Source organism: Halichoerus grypus, chromosome 12 (genome assembly GCF_964656455.1).
Source record: "Halichoerus grypus chromosome 12, mHalGry1.hap1.1, whole genome shotgun sequence".
Lineage (NCBI taxonomy): Eukaryota > Metazoa > Chordata > Mammalia > Carnivora > Phocidae > Halichoerus > Halichoerus grypus.
The window spans coordinates 30,698,982-30,710,459 of NC_135723.1; the positions used below are offsets into that span (position 1 = coordinate 30,698,982).

At 35.2% G+C, this 11,478-nt stretch overlaps 1 pseudogene; it reads left to right on the forward strand.

Annotated features, from left to right (window-relative positions):
- LOC118518175 (small ribosomal subunit protein eS21 pseudogene) overlaps positions 1–11,217 on the forward strand; it is a 31,406-nt pseudogene extending 20,189 nt beyond the window's left edge.
- The last annotated feature ends 261 nt before the right edge of the window (positions 11,218–11,478 follow it).

Consider the following 11,478-nt stretch of genomic DNA (forward strand, 5'->3'; position numbering starts at 1 on the left):
GACCACACTGTCCCACGAGGGTTCCACCCCCCACTTAGCCACTGGATCAACATCCCTCAGCAGAGCCGACTTCTGAAAGTTCCGATTTTGTGCTCGGGGGCTCTATCACTTGCCAGAAGCGGCCGACGGAGGCCCCCTCCCCCACCGTCTATCGGCCGGAATATCGCCTCAGATTCATTTCTCCGCACGTCCTACCTTCCCGAAAGTGGTCGCTTTTCTGTTCAGAGAGTTGTTGCTATTCTTTTCTTCGATCTCCTGTTGAGTTTGTAGGTGTTCAGAATGGTTTGATCCCTATCCAGCTGAATTCCTGGGAGCAGATGAAATCCAGGTCTCCTACTCCTCCGCCATCTTGCTCCACCCCCTATATTCATTTTTATTTAGAGCACATTATGTATAAAGGGTTTAGTGTTATACAGTAATCTTAATATATTTGCATATTTTTATTTTTCAAGAAAAAGTACATATTTTAGGGGTGAAGGTCATAATTCCAATTTCTTTTTGTGTTTGTTTGTTTGTTTTTTTTGTAAACTAGGACTTTACCCCAATGAAAAATGTGTTATCACTAATGTAGGCAATTACTTAGCTTGTCAAGGCATTTTGCTTCAAATTTCAGGGTAGCTCTGAAATATCTGGAAAAATTAGAAACTAATGATATGCCTTTTGGTGCAGCAACTTGACATGTTGGTAAATTAGGTATTCCCAACAAACACCACTGTAATTACTCTGTAATCACAAAGGTCAATGTGCAGATCTTTTTTGATCATGCTTCATGTCTTCTGCCTAGTTAAATCAGTAATTTATTATGGAATTCTTATCTTTAGAGATTGAAGCTCATCTCCTGCTCCATTTATTGGTCTGACTATGCCTAGATAGCAAGTAACAATAGGAAGATACACACACACACACACACACACACACACACACACACGATGGCTACCAGATATTTCTTTTTCTTTGCATTACTTTATATGTATTTGTTTACTTATTTTGAATTTTGTTGGGGAGAAAGAGATAAAAGGAGATTGGCCATTGCATTGCTCCAAAATCAAAAACCATAGAAAAGATTTTCAGAAAGCAGCAATGAAATAATATAGTTAAGTCTTTTTTCCCTTCATAGTTAATGAATTGATCCTTGGATAATGGTAAATAAGCTATTATAATTTTAAATTGTACAGTTTTGCCCAAATTATTCATAAATGGAAATCAGAGACAAAATTTTTACAATATGTCAGGTGTACTCTGATGGTAAACAGTTTACAAATTACATTTAGTGATATGCTGCTTAATTCCATTCATAGAACACTTGACATACACATAATTTTGAAAACTATATTTTTTAACAGGATGAAATTTGAAGGTGTTAAAATATTTTTGCTGGGGTTCATTTGAGTGGAATTAGTAACCAAACATAGTGGGAACAGGCAAACATGTACTCTGGTCTTCTCAGTTTTTATCACTAACCAGCATATCATTTTAATTTCCCGTTGTCTGAGTTTCTTTAGCCACAAAAGGTGGTTGCTGAGCTAGATTATATTTAATATCTTTTCATATTTGATCATTTCATTTTTAAGTTTCCCTAGATCTCCTGGTGAAGGTGGCTCTGTAAGAGAAGAAAAGGCTGATTTAAGATGGTAAGATGATGATATTTTGGCTATAGTGCAGAATTAAAAAATATTAATTCTCAGTTTAACTTGTCAATTCTGTTTTATTTGTTCTACAATACATAAGAGATATACACACTAAATATATGTGAGGCCACAAAATATTGATCAATTAAAAGAAGAAAAAAAAGAAAGTTGTTATCTATTCAGTGTAACTGCCCAGCTCAGCCCTGGCTTAGATTATTACTATTAAGAACTGCACTATTCCTGTATTTTTCCCTCAATCATAACTTTAATGATCTCAAGACCATATATATTTTTTTCTTCTTAAAGTATTCAAGCTCCAATTCCATATCAAATTAATAGCTTTTGAAACCTAATCATCTATTTAATTACAAGTATTTCTCCTCTATATATTTCCATAATTATTTTTATCACTCTAGGCTATTAAATACAAGGCCTTCAGATTTTGGCCTTTACTCACACATTGCACTTATACTTAATTCTAGTACTGGGGAGTATTTTATGATCAAACTTGGCCTGAATCCATTAACAATGATCTTATCTTCTTAAACCCAGAAATACATATTTACATTTAACCCAACATATGTGATAGAATAGAATATAGTGTGGATGGAGTGTGGCAAGTTTAGAGGGTAGCAAAGGAATCTCAACCTTCATTAGCATGTGAAAGGGAAATTCTGTAAGCAAGTAGAACTAAGATGGCACCTAGTGGACTAGTTGTACATGAGATCCAGATAAAATCTCCTTGAGCCCCCCAACCAACTTCATGGCCTATAAAAATCCAAATCTCCCCTGAAGATTTTTGCTAATTTTTTCAGTGCTTTTATTCTCCTGGCCTCCTCTACTTCTTGGGTGGTGACTTCTTTAACTGTCACTTTGAATGGAGTCATATCTTGCATCAAAAAGGCTAATGCATCTTTATGAAACCCATGTTTGTACAAGAAACCCTTGCTTCTTTTCTCTTCACCCTCTGCTTTTATTATGCAGAACTCCCTCTCCTTTTATTATGCTGAGTCTACATCTTTATTTGCATGCCCATGTAACTGAGGTACACAGCAGAAAAAAAAATGTTCATTTGTGCAGTGCACTTGGGAACAGCGTTGTGCTTATGGATAATTTTCTTTTTACAGAGACTCTGTGTAAAGAGGATTTACTATAATACAGAGCCAGATCCAAACCTAAGCACAATGAGGGGAGAGAAGTTGTAGTAATAAACAGCCCTATATGATTTTAGGAGCCAATCCAAGTAGAATTCCTTATGAGAGCAGTACCAAAGAAGGGATTTCTAACTGCTAAAAGTTAACATATACTACAATGACTAAATCTCAGTTTCCTAGCAGTTAGGTGTTCTAGAGGCATTCTGAGATTAAGACATTTGCATTGTATTCCATCACAAGATCTCAAAAGAAATAGAACATGTTAACTATAATCAAAAATTGATCATTACTCCAATCACAATATTAGGTATTCTGTATTTCTCTTAAGGGAGGATACTTACTGCTTCATACTCACTGTAGTATATGGAATATAGGAGGGACTTGCTTTATTCTTAATTATTCCATTCCACCCTCAGAATAAAGAATGACTGATATGCTTGTGTTTCAGAAGAGGTCTTTCTCAGTTTGTGAGTTTTTATACCTAATTCCTAATCTTCCTTATGAGCATTCTACAATGACCTGGGGAATAGAGTAATTGGGTGCAGATTTACCATATGTCTGGGACTCCTAGAGAATCTAAACTGCAATTCAACCCTATACCTCAAAGTTGAAAAAAATTGTTAATTGTTGATCTGCTTCTTTCTCTCCTGTGTATGGTGACCTCCCTCCCCATCCACTGAACTGCCAATGTTGAAACAGTGATGTGTTACATCTTTTCCAAAAATAACTTATTCTATTTTAGATTTCAGGTAATTAGGTCACTTTGCAGCCTAAGATCTCAGTTGGACTTAAAATTTTTCTGTTTGTAGATTACCTTTATTTTTCTCATTTTTAGTGTTGGAGTGACATTGTCCTACATATTTCTGTTCTAATGGAAGCAGAAGTTTCAAGCCATGTTTTTTTAAACAGTTATCTCACTTTGCAAATTATAAATTTCAGTATTTATAAATATTAATATCAGGATATTTCTTACACTAAAATGCTTAAGAGAATACATATTTTAATATAAAGATAAGATGACCTCATAAGTGAGGTATTATAATAAGTGATATTCCAATGTCATAAGAAAACAAAATTTTGTAAGAATAGTAACCACATAAAGCATGAAAAATGGCCCCTGAGCAAGATTCTGACATATACTACAACATGGTTGAAACTTGAAGACATTGTGCTAAGGGAAATAAGCCAGACACAAAAGAACAAACATGGTGTAATTCCACTTACATGAGGTGCCTACAGTGGTCAAATTCATGGAGACAAGTGGAATAAGGATTGCCAGGGTAGAGCTATTATGTAATGGGTACAGAGTTTCAGTTTAAGAAGATGAAAAATTCTGGAAATGGATGGTGGTGATGGTTGCACAACAGTACAATGTACTTGTCACTGAAATGTACACTGAAAGTGATTAAAATGTTAAATTTTATGTTTTATATGTTTTACCATAATAAAACAAAAACAATTCAAGTATGTCAAACCCATTGACAAGTGACTGTTTCTAAAGCTGAGATTAGGAAAATATAAGAAGAAATCAGAGCATCTTATTCAGTCAGAAAGGAATAAAGTGCTTAAAAAAAAGAACAAAGGAAAGTACAATGTCAAAAAGAGAAGCTGTGCTGAAAACACTCCCAATAGCCAAATTTGGAACAATTTGAGCAATATGTAAATAACAATATTTGATTATAACCCAAATAATAAAATAAACATGCATGAATACACACTGATATAATAATAAAATAAATGCACATGAACACACACTGATATAAATAAAGGATTAAATAAATGGATAAAATGGGGGGGAGGAGATAATACTTCTTAGAGGAAAACCTCAATTAGTAAATATAAAAATAATGACATACAAAAATACCACAATAATTATCACTTCAGGCAAGATCCACAAACCATACTTGAAGGTGAAAGTTAAAGAAGAAAGAATATTTTTATATTCTTAAAAGATATATTCCTCAATATATGTTTTATTACAATGGAAACAGAATAACATTATATTGGAGAAATACGGCGGATGCTGTAGAGTTTCTATTTTTTTTCCTTTTTAATACATACAAATATAATGCTCCCCCTGATGTTATGGCACATCACCTCTATGGTATTCTTCTCCAAAATTCATAATTTCAACTGTTTTTATAAAAAAACAAAACAAACTCTACAAATTGAGGGAGTCTATAAAATTCTAAATCAATATTTTTCAAAATTGTCAAGATAAAGAAAACAAGGGAAGACTGAAGATCTGTCACAGATGAGAGGATGAAAAAATCAATGACAAATTAAATGTGACTACTGAATTGGATCCCAGAGTGGAAAAAAAGATATTAGTGAAAATAATGGTGAAATATGAATAAATTATATAGTTTAGTTAATAACTAATTTCTTAGTTTCAATAATGGTTATGTCAGGGGCGCCTGGGTGGCTCAGTTGTTAAGCGTCTGCCTTCGGCTCGGGTCATGATCTCAGGGTCCTGGGATCGAGCCCCACATCAGGCTCCCCGCTCAGCGGGAAGCCTGCTTCTCCCTCTCCCACTCCCCCTGCTTGTGTTCCCTCTCTCGCTGTGTCTCTCTCTGTCAAATAAATAAAATCTTAAAAAAAAAAAAGATACCCTAATATTAAAAAAAAAAATAATAATGGTTATGTAAGATGTTAAAATTAGGGAAAACTGAGTGAAGGGTATGGGGAATTCTGTACACTATTTTTGCAACTGTTCTGTTAGTCTACATTTATTTCAAAATAAACAGGTTTTAAAAAATGAATTTCACCTACTCATTAAGATAGGACTTTTGGGGGCAATCATTTCTCTATTTTTGGGGGGAGAGCAAATTTTTTTAGATATGTGAAAGCAACAAAACAGTATTTATTTACTTGAGTATGTATTCATTAATTCTTTTTTTTTTCATTAATTCTTTATTATTCATTCATTCATCCATCTATCCATCCATTCATTCACTTAAGGGTATTCCAATATTCAGTTTTCCCCATATTACTTAGGTTTTGCAACATGTAAATATTTTTAATTGATACTTTAATATAATATTTAACACAGTTTCTCATGTTAGAGTCCTATATGCTTAAATTTTAAATATAGTATAAAACACATTTTCTCCTTTAAATAAGGACTACCTGGAAAATTCACATTAACATTAGTTTGTTAAAGTCTAATTCTTGTCTTAAGACTATACTTTCAGGGATCATTTCTATAGTTTGTTACTAATTCTTGTCTTGACTGCTATTTGTGACTAATTTATTTTTAATATCCCACCAACCTTTATCAGTTATTATTGATTTGTCATCATTTACTTTTCTTATTTTTCTTAAAATGCTCAGCAAATGAAAATGAAATCTGAGGAACAATAGAGCAATCTAAAAGTAGTATTTTCTTTGTTCTTCTGTTTGTTTAGTTGCAGCCATTTCCAAAAGTTTCCTAATGTGCGCTCAAAATCTACAATGAGACTATTAAAAGAAAAAAAAATCTATTTATCCTCTAAGCAAACAAAAACAGATCTAATGCAAACATAGTTTCTTCTTTTCATTCAAATCATTGCAAATGATTTCAATCTTCAAAAGCTTTCAGTCACTAATCTATCAGGCATGAAGTGTGTTTACACACCAAAATAAATGAATATATGAAAACGTTTCTTTGGGAATACAGAACCAACTGTTTATGTTGTGTACTTTGAGTCGATTTAAGAGTTGATTTCTGACTTGATATATACATTCCCAAGGGCTGTAAGGCTACCCATCACTCTCCTTGACAAAGCAGTAGGAAATCTGACAGTTGTCAGAAAAGATTTCAGTGACTGTCCTAAAAATAAAAGGAAAGAGTGGACTCTTGATCTTCATTCAAGTGATCTCAGCTCTAGAAAGTGCCAGAAGAATGAATAGAAGTGATAGTTTCATTTTGAAATATACTGCTAATTGATATTAAAATTATAATAATTAAGTCTCTGGAGTAAACTTGAACCAAAACTGTAAAGTAAATGACTTCAACTTGGAGATCGTTGTTTTTTGTTTTTAAAGATTTTATTTATTTATTTGAGAGAGAGCGAGAGCAAGAAAGTGAGAGCGAGAGCGAGAGAGAGAGAGAGCAAGCACACACAGAAGCAGAGGGAGAGGGAGAAGCAGGCTCCCTGCTGAGCAGGGAGCCCCAGGCAGGGCTGGATCGCAGGACTCTGGGATCGTGACTTGAGCAGAAAGCAGATGCTTAACTGATTGAGCCACCCAGGCACCCCTAAAGTTGGGAATCTTAAAGGAGATTTTTGTACATTGTTTTTTCATTCTACTGTGATTTCTAACTCTGCAAACTTTGTACCTACTAGTGCCACCCCACAACCTCTATTCCTCATGTATACCTTTGTGTGGAAACTGGACTTGTGCCACTATTCCTTCTTTCCTTTTCTTCCTCTCCTCCTTCCTTCTGAAAAATGTCTATGAAGTGTTGATTACACACTAGGTTCTAGGCTAAGAGAACATTGTGTATAAAACAGTCACAACTCTTAATCACACACAAAATGTGTGGCTTATTATCTAGCAGATAAAAAAGACAATAAACAAATAAGTGTACAGACATCTCTTGTATTCTATGATGCATCTCCTTAGCTTGCCTCTGATATTAGCTGGTTAATGTAAGTTGTGGTAGACAGTTCTGGTGAGACCCGACTTACCTGGTGCCGACACTCCCAATTCCTACATTTAGCATCTTGCCACATTTCTTCCTCAGTGCCTTCTCCAATACCACTATAATTATATTGGCCTCTGAGCACATGCTGTTAAAAATGCTGAGGTGGGGGGTGCCTGGGTGGTTCAGTCGTTAAGTGTGTGCCTTCGGCTCAGGTCATGATCCCAGGGTCCTGGGATCGAGCCCCACATTGGGCTCCCTGCTCTGCAGGAAGCCTGCTTCTCCCTCTCCCACTCCCCCTGCTTGTGTTCCCTCTTTCGCTATCTCTGTCTGTCAAATAAATAAATAAAATCTTTAAAAAAAAAAAAAAAAAAGGTTGGGGTGGGGGGTTGAAGCTCCTGTAGGCAATCCTTTCCAGCTGGAAGAAAGCAGCTAATAGATAAATGCTCTAGCCTTTCTCTATTAGGAAGTCAATTCTAGCAGGCATTTTGATAATTATCAAGGCCTGCTAGTAGAACTGAGCATCTATAGTTTACTAATGTGAAATATATAATGCATCCTGATACAGAATTTTCTTTATCCCATGAATTGCTCACTTTATTCTATTATATCTCCTTGCTGGGCTCCATCCTCCCCCAAAAATATCTGCACGCAAGTCCTTGTCTCAAGTTCTACTTTTAGAGGATCAAAAATTTAAAAGAAAAACCTTCAAATTCATTAAATAAATATATAATTATAAATTACATTAGTTTTGATGACTAATACATAAAAGGGTGTTACAACAGAGAAACATTTGTGGATTTTTCTGCAGGTGGGGAGGCTCATGAGGAGTTAATTCTGTGGGCCTGAAATTGACCTGAGCAGCTTTTCTGAAGTATCTACAGGGCACAGGCAGCTGCTTAAATTATGAAATGCACTGGTTATTACAATGGGCCCTGTATTGAATTTTGGGATGGTTTGTTTAAGCTTGGCAGTAGTGATTATTAATAGCAGTTAGATTGATAATTTTATACTTTCTGAGAATCCTGGAGGACTCTGCTATGGCACTTTTTACATAGCAAGAAATATGCCTACATTGCTAGAAAGGTATAAGAAGCACCAGCTAAGACTCTATTATGAGCTTCCTGGTTCTACTGTTGTTATAAGACCACCTTGTGGTTTCTGATCAGACCACAGAGAGAAAGCATGACAATTACGGTTCTTATAAAGCAAGAAAAATGAAAACTTGCATCTGTGATATAATCATTAGTCAAGATGCATATTCTTAATGCTGTTTCTATCTTTTATCTTTTTCCTAAAATAAACCATAGGTTAATGAGCATTGACATTTTGGGTCCTATCAATCTTCTAACTCTAAAACCCTGTCTAACTCCCAATATTTTGCAGAGGAAATCATATTTATCAGTGAGGAAGCTACATTATTTTTGTTGTTACTGCCATTAAGAACAAATTATTCAATGTCATGTTGGTTTAACATTGAAGAAGGTATAGTGTAATTTTACATATTAACAGATTTGAAGAGACAAATCTTGTGATTGTCTCAATAGAAAAGTCATTTGAAGGGCGCCGGGGTGCCTCAGTCAGTTAAGTGTCTGCCTTCGGCTCAGGTCGTGATCCCAGGGTCCTGGGATGGAGCCCCGCATCGGGCTCCCTGCTCAGGGAGAACCTGCTTCTCCCTCTCCCTCTGCCTGCCGCTCTGCCTACTTGTGCTCTCACTCTCTCTGTCAAATAAATAAATAAAATCGTAAAAAAAAAAAAAAAAGGCATTTGACAGAATTCAGTATTCATTCCTGAGAAAAGCTTTCAGCAAACTAGGAACTGAAAGAAACTTTCTCAACCTGACAAGGATCATTTATGTAAAACCTACAGCTGACATAATACTTAATATTGAAAAGCCATGATCAGGAATAAGACAATGATGTCCACGTTTACTACTTTTATATTCAACACTGTAGTGCCATAAGGTAGTGCAACATAGCTAGTGCAATAAGACAAGGGAAAACAGCATCCAGATTGGTAAGAAAGACATAAAATTCATGTTTAACATGGGATGTTGACACAATTGGCTATGTAGAAAATGTAATGGAAACTAAAATAACATGCTAGAATTATTGAGTTGAGTAAAGTTTTAGAAGACAAATAACTGGAAAAATATATTTCCCTATACTATCAGTGAACAACCAGAATTGAAGCAATAAAAACATCAACATTAAATACAATTAGCAATAAATCTGACAAAAAATGTTACATTTGTACACTAAAGATGGGAAAACATTGTTGAAAGTCACTAAAGATCTCAATAAAAGGAGAAATATACTTTGGGGTTGACTATCAATATATTTAAGACGTAAAATTTCTCAAACTGTAGACATAATGCATTCCCAATCAAATATCAAAGAGGTTTTTTTTTCCCCCTAGAATTAACAAGGTGATTATAAAAGTCAAATAGAAATGCAAAGAACTGGATTAACCAAAGTTCTAAAAACACAACCTACTCTCAAGCCGCATTATAACTCTAGAATTATCAAGAAAGTATGGAATTGGAGTCAAGGTGAATGAAAAGACTTACAGAATAAAATAAAGAGTGCAGGATTAGACTTACATGTACATTGACAACTGCTTTTTTTTTTTTTTTTAAGATTTATTTATTTATTTATTTGAGAGAGAGAGAATGAGAGAGCAAGCACATGAGAGGGGGGAGGGTCAGAGGGAGAAGCAGACTCCCTGCCGAGCAGGGAGCCCGATGCGGGACTCGATCCAGGGACTCCAGGATCATGACCTGAGCTGAAGGCAGTCGCTTAACCAACTGAGCCACCCAGGCGCCCGACAACTGCTTTTACAAATGTGCAAAGTATACTCAAGAGATAATGAATAGTCTTTTTGACGGATGTTACTGAGATTATGATATCCCTAATTTTTAAAAAAACCTTTGATAAATGTTTTATGCCACATGTAAAAATTAATTCAGATTGGATCATATATAAAAAGTGAAATCCTAAAATTACGGAATTTTCTGAAGAAATCTTAAGAGAAAATCTTTGTGACACTGGGTTAGGCCAATATTTCTTAGATGTAACAACAAAAGCATATTCCATAGAAGAGAATTTGATACATTGGACTTTGTGAAAAGTAAAAGCTTCTGCTTTTCAAAAGTCACTGTTAGGAAAGCAGAAACACTACAGACTCAGAGGATATTTTTTGCAAATCCTGTATCTGATGAAAGAATCCACAAAGAGCCCTCAAAAGTCAATAATAAGAAAAAAAAAAATAAAACTAAAAACACTTAAATAGCTACTTCAAAGAAGGTATAGATTTCCAATAAATATATGAAAAGATGTTCAAAATCATTGATTAGTAAGGAAGCACAAAGCAAAACCACGATGTCACTAGATCCCTATTGTAATGGCTTAATTTAAAAAAAGAAAGAAAAAGAAAAAAGAATTGATCATATCAAGTGTTGGCAAGGATATGGAGGAACTGAGAGACTTACTCTTGGTGAAAATGTAAAATGGCTTTTCTGCACTTGCACTGGTGGTGGTGGCAGCAGGTGCACCCTCTGGGTGAAGAATATTGCCTGTGAGTTGGTGGACCAGTACCTGTCGGGAAATGCTTTGCCACCAACCACATCATGGTTGCCAAGGATCACGAGTCCATCTAGATGAATGTGGCTGAGGTTGACAAGATGACAGGCAGTTTCAGTAGCCAGGTTAAAACCAAAGCTATCTGTGGGGCCATTTGCAGGAGAGAGGAGTCAGATGACTCCATCCTCTGACTAGCAAAGGCCATGGGCAGCATTTCAAAGAACTTCTGACTGGAGAGGATCATGGATGTGGAATATTTGTCACAAATAAATAGCAGCCCCTCCCCCCAAAAAAGAAAGAAAATGTAAATGGCACATCCACTTCGGAAAACTCTTTGCTTGTTTTTGTGTTTACTATCTAAAACAGCCATTCCACTCCTAGGTATTTTTCCAAGAGAAATAAAAGCTTATTTATCTGTGTATATAAAGATTAGTACAGAAATGTTCTTAGCATCTTTATTTGTAATAGTCATAAATAAGGAACGATCTATT